The sequence below is a fragment of the Canis lupus genome, chromosome 34 (genome assembly GCF_048164855.1).
Source record: "Canis lupus baileyi chromosome 34, mCanLup2.hap1, whole genome shotgun sequence".
NCBI lineage: Eukaryota > Metazoa > Chordata > Mammalia > Carnivora > Canidae > Canis > Canis lupus.
Genome location: NC_132871.1, coordinates 10,304,890 through 10,320,564, shown reverse-complemented (window position 1 = coordinate 10,320,564; position 15,675 = coordinate 10,304,890). Strand labels below are relative to the sequence as shown.

The window sequence follows — 15,675 nt, the reverse complement described above, 5'->3', positions numbered from 1 at the left end:
ATTCTTCTGGTTAGGCAGGATCAAGTGCTGCTTGAAATCAGACTATCAAAATAATTTTTTTAATGATCTAAATAGTCAACCAGTAACTTGTTTTAGCATTATTTTTGTCAAAACTGAAATGAAGCTATAAAACTTTTCAGGTTGCCCTCTTGCTTTGACTACTAGGAAACTCGGAGCCAAATTTAATGTCTAATACCAATAACAATTCTTAGCTTAGATTTTCTGATATAATCCCTCTTCTTTTCCCACCCCAACTTCATTCTATCCCTTCCAATACATGACTACATAATTTGAAAAATTATTTCTGAAAGTTTACCCTGGTAAAAGAAAAAACAGAAGATCAAGAAACACTCTTGAAATTATAAATATTTCTGTCTTGTTGGTCCAATATTTTAAAGCTGATCTAGGGGAAGCAGGTAAATCATAAGCAATTAATAAGTGGACAACAAGGAGAAGATGTCCAAGTTCAATGTCTTTCCAAAGACCAGGAATTTGATATGAGTAGCTGAATATGGATTATACATCCACCAGGGGAGGGAAAGCAGTCTCTTCAATATGGAATTCATTCTCCAAAACTGAATAGATCTGTGTCTCAAACAGTTCCATTGGACAAATTGTGCCTTAAATCTTCTTTGAACTGCTGAGCCTAAATTAGATTTGGATATAAAAGGTTTCATTTTGCATAACCAACATTTAAAGCTTCTATTGAGTCTTCAAAATGATTTGCTGCAATGCTTGTGTTTTTGGTGGGAGTCCAACTTTTTAACTTGTCTGAGTTTCGGTGATAAAAGTTCACATTAACTAAGATAACATGCCAGCACTGAATGGTCTCAGGCTAGTTATCAGTGTTCTCCATGTCTTCAGCATATTCAGATAAGATGAACTGAATCTTTATAAAAACTGACATTAATTGGCAGGATTCCCTATATCAATGCTTCAATCAATTTTAAAATATCTTTCCATATTCTTTGTGTATTGGAATCTGAGATAATGGAGTGTATATGTCAAGATAGCATGGGCCCTGATGTAATAAAAATATAACCCTAGAGTCCCAGTTACTTAGCACAATAAAGGCTTATTTCTTTCTTTTTTTTTTTTTAAGGTTTATTTCTTATTCATGCGAAGTCCCAATGTGAGTCAGCTAACTCTTCAGAGTAGTTGTTCTCCATGCTATGACATAGAGATGCAAGATCTTTGTACCTTACAGCCCGACCATCTCAGTGCATACTCTTCTTTGTATCATGGCAGGAGAAAAGAGAGTCAGAGAGTTGCACATTGACTTTTGAATGATTTAATCCAGGAGTGACTCTTGTTCATGGCCCATTAGGCACATGGGAGCACATGGATTTTCAGTGACCAGCACATGCCTCTGATTCAGGGAGTGTATAGCATTCTGAGGGAGTGTGCAAATTTCTTGCATCTCTTTCTGTGAAAATGTAGGTTCTATCAATGTCACTGTTTTAAATAAGGTCTTGTGTAATGGGGCATATTTGAGTGAATACAAAACATCCATGCTTATAATTACACACATAAAAACAGAATATAACTTTGTTCCATCAAATAACTCCTCTTTTGTTTTTTATAAGTGATTCTTGTGTGGATAGTAAGATATTTTTTGATAAAGGCATTGTTTTATTGTTTGAGTGATAAGGGTCAAAGACATACCCCACGTAGGCAGGAAGTAGGGTTTCACTGAAATAAGAGGCTATTCATGGTGCCAGCCACCAGAATCCTAACAATCTTCTGTGGAAAAAAAAAAAAAAAATCAAATCTCTTTTCTCCAAAGGGAAACCAGGATTGAGAGGCATTGCTCAGAAAGGCAGCAGAGTGGTAATGCTACTTCTCTAAAGAGACCATCTACTATGTTGGGAGGAGGCATGAGAATAAGTGGACTAAGGGCTGGGTGATAAGGTTCCTAGGCAAGGCAGTATGTCCTGACCTTTTAGAATAAGAACATAAGAGTGAGTGAGAAGACTGGCCTAGGCCCTGGGACCGTGCTCACTACCTCAGGACTTGGAGAAATCAGTTTAAGAATTCTTGGGGGGAACCAACAGCTTGGATTATCCTTTGGACCAACTTTGAGAAAGGAAGCAGAAAATCTTGTTAATCTAGATGGAGATTGAAATGAAGGAAGTAAGAAGTCTGCAGTGGAAGGCTACACTCAGAGACAAAGGCAGGATTCAAGCTGTTGAGCATGGCTGTATGATGTTTGACACCCCGGGGAGGAGGGGAGGAAAGATGAGGCTGTGGAAATGGATGGTGGCCGAATCATAGATTCACTTCTGGAGTCAATATAGAGTCACTGTGGGATTCAGAATCATGACAACATATGATATATTTTCATCGGTTAGGCCTCAGCTGGGAGGCTATGGCTGTCTGGAGACAATGATTTGGGGAATTACGGTGGTGATGAGAATACAGCTCCAATATTTGGCATTGGGCTCTGTGGGACTTGCTATTAATGGTGGAGTGGGAGAGTTATAAGGGAATCACGAGGACTTCCAGGTTGCAGGCCTAGGAAACTGGGTAAGGATAGAGTCAGATTTGCCGAGAGACAGTGGAAGCTGGCTGAGTATGGAGAAGGTAATGGGATGGTTCTGTGTGTGGTGAATTTGAGCTATTTGTGGCACAGAACTGATACTCAGTAACTATTCTTTGAATATGTGAATTCCTTACTCCCTCAGAAAGAAAAGTAATGACTCTTTCCCAATATCTGAACTCCACCTCAGAAAGAGCATAGAGATCATTTGATTAGTGTCATGTGTCTATTAGAAATTGAGATTATTAATAAAGACTCAACTTTTATTCATGTTGTCCTCCTCTAAGAGATGAAGACTCTCCTTATGACTCAGATCTTGATACAGTGTTCTGCCCATTGGGTTAGACCTCCTGGTTCCGACTGCTTTGATCAAAGCTGAGTTCCCCAGATCTTCTGAACTCTGTGCCTCTACCAGCATGAACAAGCTGGCACTAGCACTTACCCAGTAAGCAGCTCTCTCACCTGCCCTCAGCCAGCCTCTCATCTGCCCTACCCAAGATCTTGCAGCCCTGCCACTCTTCTGACTGGCATCCTATAGCAATGATAGATACTGACTCTGGTGACCACCATGTGGTTGCCAATCTCTTGTTTACCAACCACATTAGGACTATCAAAATATACTATAGTTCTCCTACCTCAAATTTCAATGAGACATCTTATTCCTGCTTGATGCATGAAAAGTATTGAATCAATGTTCGTTGAATGAATGAATGGGAGATAAATAAATTAAATGGGAGGCCATTAGGAAAATAAACCTCTTACTGATCTATTGGTATATCTTGTGCTCACACACATGTGATTTTGCAATAGCCCCCATGCCAGGGATATATACACCTATCATAGATTAAGTGGTGAAGACAATTTTCACTGATCTCCGACTGGAAATGGCCCAAACTCATCATATATGGAGCTTGAGGTCCACACACACGTCAGGAGAGGAGTAGACAGGTCAACAGCCTTTGTGACCCAACTTCCCTGAAGTATGGCAAAGCATCTTTTTTTGCAGCAAAAAAAGGATAACACATTGTTTAATTGGAGAGATTTGGATTTACTCTTAATTTAATTCAGCTGCCCAGCGGCCATAATTAGATTTGCATCATGATATATCTTCAATACTATCTATTTTCATAAATGCAAACTTTCCTGAACATGTTTCTGATGGAGCCTGACATTTTAAAATATGTCCTATTGTCCTTTTCTGTGCAATAGACCAAGCCTAGAGTGTTCACTCCTATATCACTGTCACTATACTATCATACCAGATGGCTACTTCATCACAGAATCAAGAATTAGGGATAATTTATGCTGTTCCTTGCTCTAGAATGTGAAAAGAGAAAGCGTTTGCTGCACACGTGCTCATGACAAGCAGCTCGAGCCAGCAGTGGCCACCTCGTCAGAGGGCAGTCGGTGCTAGGGCTGCCCTGCCTTCAGGAATGAGATGCCATTCCATGGAGCCCTAAGCTCTCAGGTCACAGCACGTGAGCTGACACTTCATCCAGTAACCAAATTAAGCCTGGAGTGCCTCTTTGTTAAGGAAAACAAGTTGCAATAAAACAGTTCTAAAATGGGAAAGATAATATCTGAATCTTCCATTGTTTCATATTCAAGGATTTCTCTTCAAGGAAAAAAATATGCATGTTGGCTTAATATTCAGAGCAGTTGTTTTTGTGTCTGTGACCATTAAATGTTAGAAACGGAAGAGCTATTTATCCTCAGCCTGCTGAAGAGAACAGTGGAAATTTCTTTTTATTGGTCTATAAATAAGCAAAGTCTGAACACACCCTTTATTGGGAGAAGAGCCACGGCGACTCATTACACATACCAACAGGCTCGTCAGGATTCCTTCTTTGAAGTTGCCATGAGCATGCAGACAGACATAGACAAAAGACTGTCCTCTCAAACTATCAAACCTATTTAACCTGAGGACCAACTAATATTCCCGAGGTAAAAGAAAAATGTCTATAAAATCAAACATTTCTGGTTAACAGGTGTTATTGTTTAGGAAAACCTAGGCAACTCAGTGAACTATCATTTAACACAAGCTTCGGAGTGACAAATCAAATGGCCCTTGGTTCCTTTGTTGTATAATCATGTACCATCGACAAAGAAACGTAGGGCTTTGGGGTTTTATCTCCATTGTACAAGAAGCAATTGGTCACAAAAAGACTCCCCCAAACGTCAGGTAAGATCCCTATTTGAATGCCACAGACCAAAGATCTGGTTGCCTTAATTTTTGTATATGGCAATTATTTGTGGTTGTGAACATGCAGAAGAGCCATTGAAAATGTCCCAATTATATGGGTAATATAATACGTCCCTTTTATTTGAATCTGTTTCATTTGTTCATGTGTATTAACTTTTTCAGATTAGCTCTCCTGCGAAAACAGACAGCTGCACTGGGGGAATTCAGTTGTGTAGGCAAAATTAAAAGGCTATCAGCATAAAAAGTGAGAGCACAGTGAACAGAAAGCTTAACAATTTGGAAAGAACAACAGACAGCTAGCAATAATCGCGCCCGCCCTTCCAGGGAAGGAACTGCATGTGCCTGTTCTCTGTACATGATTTGAGGCTTCTACTCATGTGAATGATGATACCTCTTCCATCAAGATCTTGGATTATTACCAGTGCCTGGGAGAAATTTTATTGGCTGTTGCAGTTCATTGAGAATTAATTGATATGACACACTCACTCTACATGAACTTGGAAAAAAGTCCATCGAGTGAGTGATTTAACTCATTTTATGTTAATTATAAATTATGCCAGGAAACACAGTTATGGCTGGACTCGTTTCCAGCTCTGGGACGGCACACGTGAGTGGTGTGGACTTCCCACACTCTGGACGCCCTGACCCTGGCTGCCTTACCCCCCCCCTTCCAAGGCATTGACTTGGCACCCCCACTACCAGGGGGGTTTTTTCACCGTGGCGGGTTCTTAAATCTGAAGGCCCACCTATCTCTCCTCGTGATTTCCCCGATCTCAGGAAAGACAACCTCCGAATTGGATAATTAACATTTTTTACTCACACTCTGTATATTTTAAATAATCTCTGAAGTGTTTCATAAAACCCAAAAGGAAGAGGGAGGGGATAACTGCTGCCAAATCAAACAGAAAATGAAAGATGACTTTAGAAAGAGAATGTGAGAATGACTGGCTGCATGTGAAGAACTCTTTTATTTTCATTTCCTGCTCAGTACTGCTGATGAGCAGATTCCTCTGAGTCGCCCTCTCGGGGAGCGCACACTAGTGTGGTTATTAAAAGGAGCCCAGCGATCGCCGTCGTTGTTATGCAGGAGCGGTAGCTCACGTAATGGGGGATGGCATTTCTCTCCACTCCGTGCTGCTCCGCTGGTTCTAATAGCAACCTGGAGCTCAATTTCCTCCTCAAGAACATTGCATTTCATGTGGAATGTCAATTATTAAAATGCAGTGTCCCGTGTCTTACTTCTCACTAGATGAATTCATTTGCGAAACTTGCTAATTTATGCAAATGATTCTTAACCTGTAACTGCCTGGAATCTATTTTGCCCTCTCTGGCTTTTGGGCAGCTGGGAGCCTAGATGCAGGAAGGAAATCCGTTAATGCAGAATTTGTCAGTTCTGTCATCGTTAGATTGGTGATTGAGCTGTTAAAACAAAAACAAAAAACAAAACAAAACAAAACAAAAAAACCGCACACTTCCTACCCCGCGCCCCACCGTGACCACCAGATAAAAATATGTTATTAAGTAGAAGCCAAGACGACAGTTGAAGCTGAAAAAAATTTAGAGATTAAATTAAAGATAAACCAGAATGAGAGGATCTGGTACCTGCAAGTCCTGACAACCTGAGTGATGTTAGAAGCTAATGACCTCTTTTCTGGGAGAAACTAACTGGTTAATAACCCAAGGAAGGTCTATCAACTACCCACTAAGACAGATACAGATAGTGGTCAGATAACACATTTCTTCCCAAGAATGAAAACCCAACTGGCCTGGATTCCAGTCAATACAAAGCACAAAAGGAACTGTGTACAATTTTTAATTTTTGGCCATGGTTACATGTAAGACAAGGCAGGAAAAAGGGATATTTTTTGAGAGAAGGAGCGTTGTGTGTGCATGTGTTCAAATATAGGGTGTACAAGAGGGGTTGCCTGATATTTCTGGTTGTGAACGTGTGTTCCCACAGGTACCCTCAGCTCCTCAGGGCTTCCTCCAAATGACTTGCGTTACACCTTCTCACATCACTGGCACCATGTTTTAATCACCTCTTCTAAAAAAGACCCTGCAATTTTTGCCCCCACCGCCCTGACTGTTACACAGATCTTTTTATGAACAGTGTTACTTATAAAAGAGCTTTCTGGAAAAAGCTGCTTTTCTTTTTCCATTTCTTTTTCTGAGGTCAGAGGGAGGATTCTGACTCCTGGCTTCTGAATCCACAGGAAATGCATACATCACATTGTTTTTATTCAGTGCTCTTCACTCTGACAATTCCTGAAGGCCATTGAGCAATTGAACAACCTGGATTGGATTAGCCAGGGAGACTCGACCAGGGAGGCAGCTGGTCACAGTGTGTTTGTGTGTGTGTGTGTGAGAGAGAGAGAGAGAGAGAGAGAGAGAGACAGAGAGAGATGCACAGCGGAGCTCTCGTCTGGACACCCACCCTGAGCCACTGCTGTAGACTCTATGCGCGAGCAGCCCCTCCAGCCTGCTACCCATACAGACCACCCTCCACTGTCCTTGTTTCTCTAACTTGATCTCCTTCTGGCTTATCTGCCTCTGTGCTACATGTACACGTACATGGTCACACGCTGTCCTTGTGACCTGCTCTTCTGACTGCTGGGTTGCATTTTCCTTTGCTAAGTGCACCAATAGTGCAAACGAGGTAGGGGGCATTTGTTGTGGATATTGGAATGGATTCTTTCAAGTCCACAGTAGGTTCCAATTAAAGAGAGGGAAAAAAAAAAAAAGAATTTGCCCTTGGTAAAACGGACAGTCACCACTTCAAGGGACTTGTCCAAACTCCAGAAGAATAATAGAAGAGTACATATTTAATCACTCACTTTGCTCCCCTTTCTTTCAGAACCATGTCTCTTTAAATCTACTGAAAAAGATATTCCTTCTGGCCCACAGGATGCCAAAATGACTTGATGATTTATTTATGCAGCACTTGGCAGCCCATAGTCCAGATTGTGGCTGAGGCTGAATCTTATGAGCCTTCCCCTCATGAGTATATTTTTAAATCATATGAAAAATATATTTTTTGAAAACCTCGATTGTGTTTGGCCCAGCCTTGGCCCTGAGAAAAACAGTGATGTGAGTAAGGAATTAAAATTGCTAAGGACCTAGCTAGTGAAATTTTTAGCGTGAGAGATGAGAAAAATGTTGAGTTTTCATTGGAAGAAGGAAAAAAACAGTATTTAGACCTAAATGCTTTAGTGATATTAAATGTGACCTCTATTTATAGCAATTCATCTGGTCATTCAACAATTTGTCGGGCTTTTCCTAGGTTCCAGAAAGTACAGTAGGCCCAGAAGACTGTGATGAAGGAGACAAGCCCTGCCCCTTCTCTTCTGGAACAGACATATCAGAGGAGACGGATGATACAGAGGTAAACACTGTAGGTGAACAGAAAGGTTTCAAATCACACCAATAATAATTCCCAAGTAATAAAGAGAGACATTGAGCTGAGACTCACCTGAGGTGCAGTGAGTTTCCATGTTCACCTCGGAGGACAGCTTCTCTAACATCAAATCAGAAAACAGAGCATCTGGGAAAACGATTTCCTGGACAATTTCACCTCTGCAAATTCCTGGCCAAAAACAAAAAGATATAGTTAAACTCAAAGGAAAAGGTTTAAACCAAGAGCAGGGTGTTAAAGGGCGCACGGTAATCGGACAGAATGGTTCTAGAAATGGCTTTATAGTTTGGCACCGTGAATTAAAACTTTATGTGATGGGTGATTAAGTGTTTTGAGGAGGCCCAAGTTTACAAGGTCTGAAGTAAGGCCAGAGGGGCAGGGTTTTAAGCAATGGGTAATAAAAAGTGGCACAGCAAGGATAAGAACTTAAAATCCTGGCCAGTCTTTACTGAGAATTATTAACAGTAATACCTCATACTTGCATACCACCTTAAGGTTTTTTAGAGTACAAGTCACACTTTTTATGTCTTTTGATTTCCACAACAATCCCATTAGGTGAAGAAACTAAATCACAGTAAAGTCAAAAATGGTGACGCTGTTCTCTCTACCATGGCTAGCCATTTCTCTCATAAAGGCAGATCCTTCACAATTTTAAAGGGAGCATTCTCTGTAATTACGTTACACACTGCCACTGTGGCGAGTTGAAAATGAAAACTCTGGTAAAGTTCATTGTTTTGTTCCTAGTTTTATCCATTCTTACGTGGATTTTTTTAAACTGAAGGTATGTCTTCAAAGTGCAAAAACAATCCCTTCAATAAGCAAATTGGTAGGGAAAATGCTCAAGTTGGTACATTCCACCAAACAAGCTGTTTGAAGCCATGGTGTGCTGTGGAGTCAAGTAGACTAGAAGTCAAGTTCAAAGGCTTAGTCTGTCTTTTATTGCTGACACAGTAGAGCTCGATTTCACTTCACTTAAATTAATACTGAAAAAGTGTAGGTCAAACAGAAGCCTGAGATTGTATCTAAGTCTAGGCCAGGAGATATCAAGGACCTTGTTGTTACTTTCTTTTTTTTTTTTTTTAAGATTTTATTATTTATTCACAAGAGACACAGAGAGAAAGAGAGGCAGAGACACAGGCAGAGGGAGAAGCAGGCTCCATGCAGGGAGCCTGATGTGGGACTCGATCCTAGGTCTCCAGGATCATGGCCTGAGCTGAAGGCGGCGCTAAACTGCTGAGCCACCTGGGATGCCCACTTGTTATCCTTAAAAACCATAGCCAAGAACAATCACGAAAGCTGAGACTCACACATGAGCAATTACAACCTAGACCTTTACTTAAGAAATGCTGACCAAGGAATGACAAATTAATAATTCAAATGCAACTTACTGAAATCATATTAATATCTTTTTGGTAAACAAAGATCTTTTCTCAAAACATAAAGTTTCAGGCGATTTATCACTTACAAAGGAATAGATGTAATTATTACCATGTAACATTAATTGAATGTCAAAAGCATTTTAATTAATTTATTGGGTACTAAAAATTACAAGGATATTGTATAGAACATGAAATCAGACACTTTCCTACCTATTGAGTGCCCAGACATAATTCAACAGATAAGACACAACTCAACACTCTTAAGCTGCAGTAAATCTATCATCAGGAAGCTTGCACTAGTGACCATCTTTTAAAAAATCATTTTTATTTTTGCAACTTCTCCCCAGTTTAGTCCTCAGATGGCCAGGCCTGAAAAATAAGATTGATTTAAGAGAGAATTACGTGTATGTTACTGGGCATTTCATTGAAGGTACTCAAGCATAAATTTGAGTCGGGATTGTGGTAATTTTGTTGTCAAAAAGTATCAAAGGGGAGAAGGCTTGACTTAAGAGATGTCTGATCGCCTTGTACGCAACTTCGTGCTATGTTGAGCTGATGGTTTGGGAAAACTTAAGTATCGTCAGACCTCATCTTATTAAGAATGTGGAAGAGTCCTGCTGTATTTCAATCAGGACTCATGGTGCTCCTTCAGGTGATCATAGGTAGATTCTGGACTCCACTTATGCCATTACTCATACTCCGAAGCAATCTCAGATAGGCAGATTCATAAACAGGAGAGCTCCTCAACTGGTTGAACATCTGGATCTCCTAGGACTTTTATAAAAAAGATGTTCTCATAATGCATGGCCATATGCTTTGGTTCCTTTTCTACTCTTTGGACACTATACTGAATTAGTCTCATTCCTCTTCTACATAATGGTTGCCTTTGGTTATTGGGGAAGTTTCTATGTCAAAGCTCCAGTGGGGCTAAGGGTCTAAAGCAGGTGATACCATAGTATTGATAGGTCTAGCTTTGGAATCAGCTGGACATGGATCTGAATCTCAGCCTATCCCTCCCGTGTGAATTTGGGCAGTTATTTTATTTATGAAATAAAATGAAATAAATATTATCTATATCATGACTCTTTGGGCTTCCTTATTTGTAAAATGGGAATGATTGTATCCCCTTGATAGGATATTGTGAGGATTCAATGACAAAAAAGCCCAGAATGAAGTCATTCCTAGAAAGTGCTAGAAACTCCAAGTTCCCTTACCTCGCAACTCTCAAGGACCTTGGCTTATAAATACATATACTTCAATCCCATACCTCAGTTCAGATTACAGACACACCCAGTGGATTTTATGCAGCATATTTCATCTGAAATTTCCAAGTGCTTCACTGGCATAGTCACGTCTTCTTTTAATGTCATCCTTAGATTTCTTGCTCTACAGCCACTGTTGAAATGGAAATGTGTAGAACAGTATTAACTTTCCTCAAGCGGGGTTTAAGTTAAACTCACTCAACTTATCACATAGCATAAGGCACACTAGGAAAAGGAGCCACCCTGTATGACCCTTGGAGGTGATCTTAAATTCCATTTTGGTCCTGCCAAAGTCAAAGTTTAAAAAAAAAAATTGAACTAACAATTGCCGAGTTTTGTTATTAATACCAAGGAAGGTAATCAAGTGGATTTAATTAATTCATTGTTTTCCCATCAAAGACAGCCTGGTCACTTTCACAGGGACAGGGATTTGGTTCCGTTTAATTAACATGACTGCTTGGAGGCAAGATTCTGGATAGACTCTGTGACTCCTATAGCATAGTCTATTTTCCTAACAGCTATCTAGACAGGATCAGTGTTGTGACTTCAAGAGTTATACAATGGAATAGGGGGGAGTTATAGGTAATCCCTTCTTCTGAACTAGCTCGAAATAAAAATTAAATGGGCCTTGAGCGTTTGTGAATTGCAGTGTTTCATTGGGGCCATGGAACACTAAGTGAGGCTCAGAAACAGGGTGTTAATTCAAGCCTAATCATTTAATTCCACTCTGTTATGTGCCGTATTTATCGCCCTCCTGGATCTGTTTTCTATGGCCTGATAAAGAGACAGTGATGCTCTGAAGCTCAATCAGGGACCATTTTATTTATATCGTTAGTTAGTCCAATAAAAGCACTGGCTTCAGATTCCTGCTGTTATTTTCTGTTTTGTAGCCCTGCCAGTAACTAAGAAAATGCCAAGGGGATTTAATCCCCTGGGCTGTGGTTGCTTTGCAGTTGAAGGGGGGGGCTTGCAGGAAGAAGAGATGGTCAGGACCAGATTGAGGGCAGAAAAGTCAGGTTTGGTATAACCAGACATAACTGACGGGGAGTCAACTCAGGGTTTAGCAGCAAACGTAAACTTTCCTTTGTTAAGTGTGTTGGCGTTGTGAAAACTTGGTCAAGATTGTTTTAGGGTGAACTTAGGCCCTTTGAAGCTGTGATTCTGTTTGTGAACCAGAAAGGTTTACAAAAAAAATTTTTTTAACCAAAAACTTACTGTAATTCTCTCCAAAGTGAAAACAGTCTGGATTCCACACAAAAGGAAATACAGTTCGCCTCTACAGTTATTTGTATATGTCACACAGAGCAGAAGTGATGAAAAACAAAAACTGCAATAGGATCACACTTCAGATTATCTTTTTTATAAATAGTTTTAATTGCACAGCTTAATTGATTGTTTTCCTAACAGTCTGTAAAGTGTTATAAAGAGGCCCAGAGTGAGAAAATGATGGCGGGAAACAGATTTATAGAGGTCGCTTGAATTAATGATATGGCAACCAGAAGATAACACAGGTGCATTAACGTAACATACTGTGTAATTACCAGTGTTTCCAATGGAGTTAATGTGTAGTTACCCATGTAATAACAGACATTATTCCATAGTAGATATGCAATTAGCTCATGCCATTGGTGTGTAGTGCACAAATGAAGCAAATCATTATTGTTGTTTTAACACTAAAAGATGGGGACGTTTTGAGGACCAGTGGGCCTCTTTACCAGACAGATCATCTTTTTAAATTTGTCTAACACATACAGTCAGCAAGTAAATTTGAAACATATTAACAGCCTGAGGCTTCCATACCTATGCGGGTATTTAGATGTTTGGAGCAATTAGCACTACAGAAAGTTGTATTTGAGGAATATGACTGAAATCATCTGAACAAATTTGGAAACATGAGCATCATTGCCAAAGTTATCACACTCTCATTGAAAGATAACGAATGAATATTTACTCATTTTGCACCAAAGATTTGTGGACCACTCTCTGTGGGAGATAGACAGCTAAAGATTTGGGTCACACCTCTAAGTACTGGATAGAGTCTGAAGATCCCAGAAATCTTGCCAATTATAATATGGCAGAAGGTGGCGGCCAAAATTTCCACAACCCAAAGAGCCATCTGACGTGAATAAAATAAACAATCTGTCTAATCCTCCTAAACACAGAGAGATATATCCTTGAATTGTGGAACATTGTCATTAGAATATTTGCAAAGTCCTGATCTGCTCCACCCTAATAGTGTCTTTAGCACTGGGGATATGGGGTGGAGAAGACAGGAGCACGGTGTTGTGTGTGGGGACATCTGAAAAACAGGAACAACACTTAGTACTTTAGAACTTATTAATCGTTTTCTTATACATTATCACATTTGATGTTCAAATCCAATTTGTGGGGTGAGTAGACCAGTTGTCCCTATTTTACAGATATGGTAACTGAGTCTCAAAGGGCTCATGGGGCTGGCCCAAGGCCACCTCCTGAGAAAATGGCAGCATCAGATCTTGTCACCCTTAATCCAGTACAATTTCACTACATAAAGATTGAGAGAAGTTGTATAAAGGAATAACAAATGGCTCTACTCCCTGCCAGTTTTAACTTTTTATCATTCTGTGACAAGTGTCAAATTGTGGATTCTAGAGAGAAAAGGAGCTAAGATAATCAAAGAAAGATGTCTGTCAAAGATGATGTGGGGAGGGGTGCCTGGGTGGCTCAGTGGGTTAAGTGTCTGTCTTCAGCTCAGGTCATGATCCTGGGGTCCTAGGATCGACTCCCACGGCCAGCACCCTGCTCAGTGGGGAGCCTGCTTCTCTCTCTCCCTCTGCTGCTCCCCATGCTTGTGCTCTCTCTCTCTGTCTCTCGCTCACTCAAATAAGTAAATAAAATCATGAAAAAAAAAGAAAAAGAAAAAGAAAATGATGTGCAGAGTATGTGGGAGGAGTTCTAGAGAGAATGGTAGAGACCCAGCAGGCTGTGGGATGGCGAAGGGCAGGATGTGGGGCTGATGGAGGATGCAGCATCCGGGATCAGATGTGTGCCAGGTGCAGAGGGAAGCATGAGGAAGCAATGGGAAATATGCACTGTTGGTAGACAGTACCCAGATGGTGGGGGCCTTCAATGCGAGCTGGGGAGTTTGTTTTGGAAGAAAGTGAAGAACACTGAAAGTTTTGAGTAGGAGAATGATGTCATAAAAATGACTTTTTGTGAGGATTAGTTTCATAGTGTGCAAGAAAAAAAAGTAGCTATTGTTGGCAAAGACATAGTTATGAGACCACAGCAATTGTCCCAACATGAGGGAGAAACTAATACTGCTTGAGAGAATATACAACCGCGAGGATTTAATAAGTCTCTGGTGAATTAGAAAAATGATTTTCAAATGTTCTAAAGTATTTAAATAAATCAGTCACAGCTGCTCCCCCTTCTTGAGAAATAGCTCCAAATTAAACTTGGCTTTGAGCAGACATGAAAAGCAAAATTAGGCAATCATCTAAAATCCAGGGCAATGCCCTACATTTAATAGGTGCTCAATAAATTCTCCTCATAATTTTGATGAAAATATTATCCAATTCAATCAAGAAAAATCATATTCCTCTAGACAAGCAGCTTTTTCAGATATCAATACTTTTGTTAAAATATGATTTATTAGGCTGCCTTAACTCTTGTATGTATTTTGAATGTATATAGTAAATGAATGCTAAATTTGGAAACAAATGGATTTTTTTCTTCATAAGCTAAGTGACATTGAGTAGGAGAGTAGTAGGAATAAAGGAATAAATTCAGTGTTTTGAGTCTAGAATCTTTATTGTAGAGAAATCCATAAAACTTTGGTCTTTGCCAAGGGTCACAGTTTCCATTGGCTGAACCAGATGGCCTTAACTTAAGTAAGCTTTGTGATTCCCAGAGAACCTTGAGCTAAATTATGAACCAAGATAAATGAGCTTTTAGAGATACTGGATCCACCAGTGTAAATTGTAACTGGCTGGGTACACCTGACCAGCAGGCTCCTTAACATCTCTGGGCCTCAGTTTTCTCATCTGGGAAGTGGAGGTGGTAAGAGCAGTCCTGCCCTCACGAATACATTTTTCAAATATTAGTCACTCTTGAGACCCATTCCCTCATTCCCTGAGCGGAGCCCCCCACACCCTGAGGTGCCTGGTGCCTCTGTGTGGTCTTCTGGGCAGCATTCATTCTCCCCTCGCCACTAGCAAAAGTTACCTGCCCTAAGCTCCCCCTCATCATACTCAGCGCCCTAATTTGGGCCTGATGACCTGCTGCATGCCAACATGTCAATGGATGCTGATATGTCCACTTCCCAACTTTTCTGGACACCTTGTTCGCATTTGAACAGCGTTGAAGGGCCTTAGGCCAAACAGTGAAAATGGTATTGACCTTGGGGTCTTCAACTGGCTGGTAAGGAAGATTCCAGAAAGAGGGAAGGAGGGTGGACCTAAGTCACACCTCCAGGAATAAGGCCGGCTCTGGGCCGAGTCTGACTTCCTGGCAGTCCCACAGGGGCTGCACAACCAATGCCCGACCGCGTCGTGGCTGCTACCACCAAGCCAGGCCCCGCCACACCTGGAGCAGCTGTCCCGTTCATAAAATGTGCCACCATCCCCCGGGGCTTCAGCAAACGGGGAAGACGCCCTCCCTGGGCTCGGTATGTGAGCTTCCCCCAGGTTCCCCAGCCACGGGCTCGGTTTCCAGGCTTCCCTTGGGCTCCTCCAGCTCGGCCCAGGCCCGCGGGCCCCCCTCCTGCACCTGCCGCCCGCCCCGCACCCCCGCGCCACGGGCTCCCTCCGCTCGGAGCAGTCGAGCCACTTGTTCCCCGGCCGGGCGCCTACCTGCAGCTGTGCTCACTGAAGTGCGGCTGTAATTTGCTCCAGCATGCC

General features: G+C 41.1%; 1 long non-coding RNA gene across 9 annotated transcripts in view; it reads right to left on the bottom strand.

The window, feature by feature from the left end:
* Positions 1-15,675, bottom strand: part of LOC140624410 (uncharacterized) — a 373,398-nt gene that overhangs the window by 86,276 nt on the left and 271,447 nt on the right. For 7 of the 9 annotated variants that reach the window (XR_012023892.1, XR_012023893.1, XR_012023891.1 and 4 more), the window contains 2 exons: positions 10,801-10,928; positions 8,212-8,325 (listed from right to left, as the gene is read on the bottom strand). This is a non-coding gene — a long non-coding RNA (uncharacterized lncRNA). Of the gene's footprint in view, positions 1-8,211; positions 8,326-9,743; positions 9,903-10,800; positions 10,929-15,675 lie in introns of all 9 variants that reach the window. The other 2 variants (XR_012023886.1, XR_012023890.1) reach the window with 1 other exon arrangement.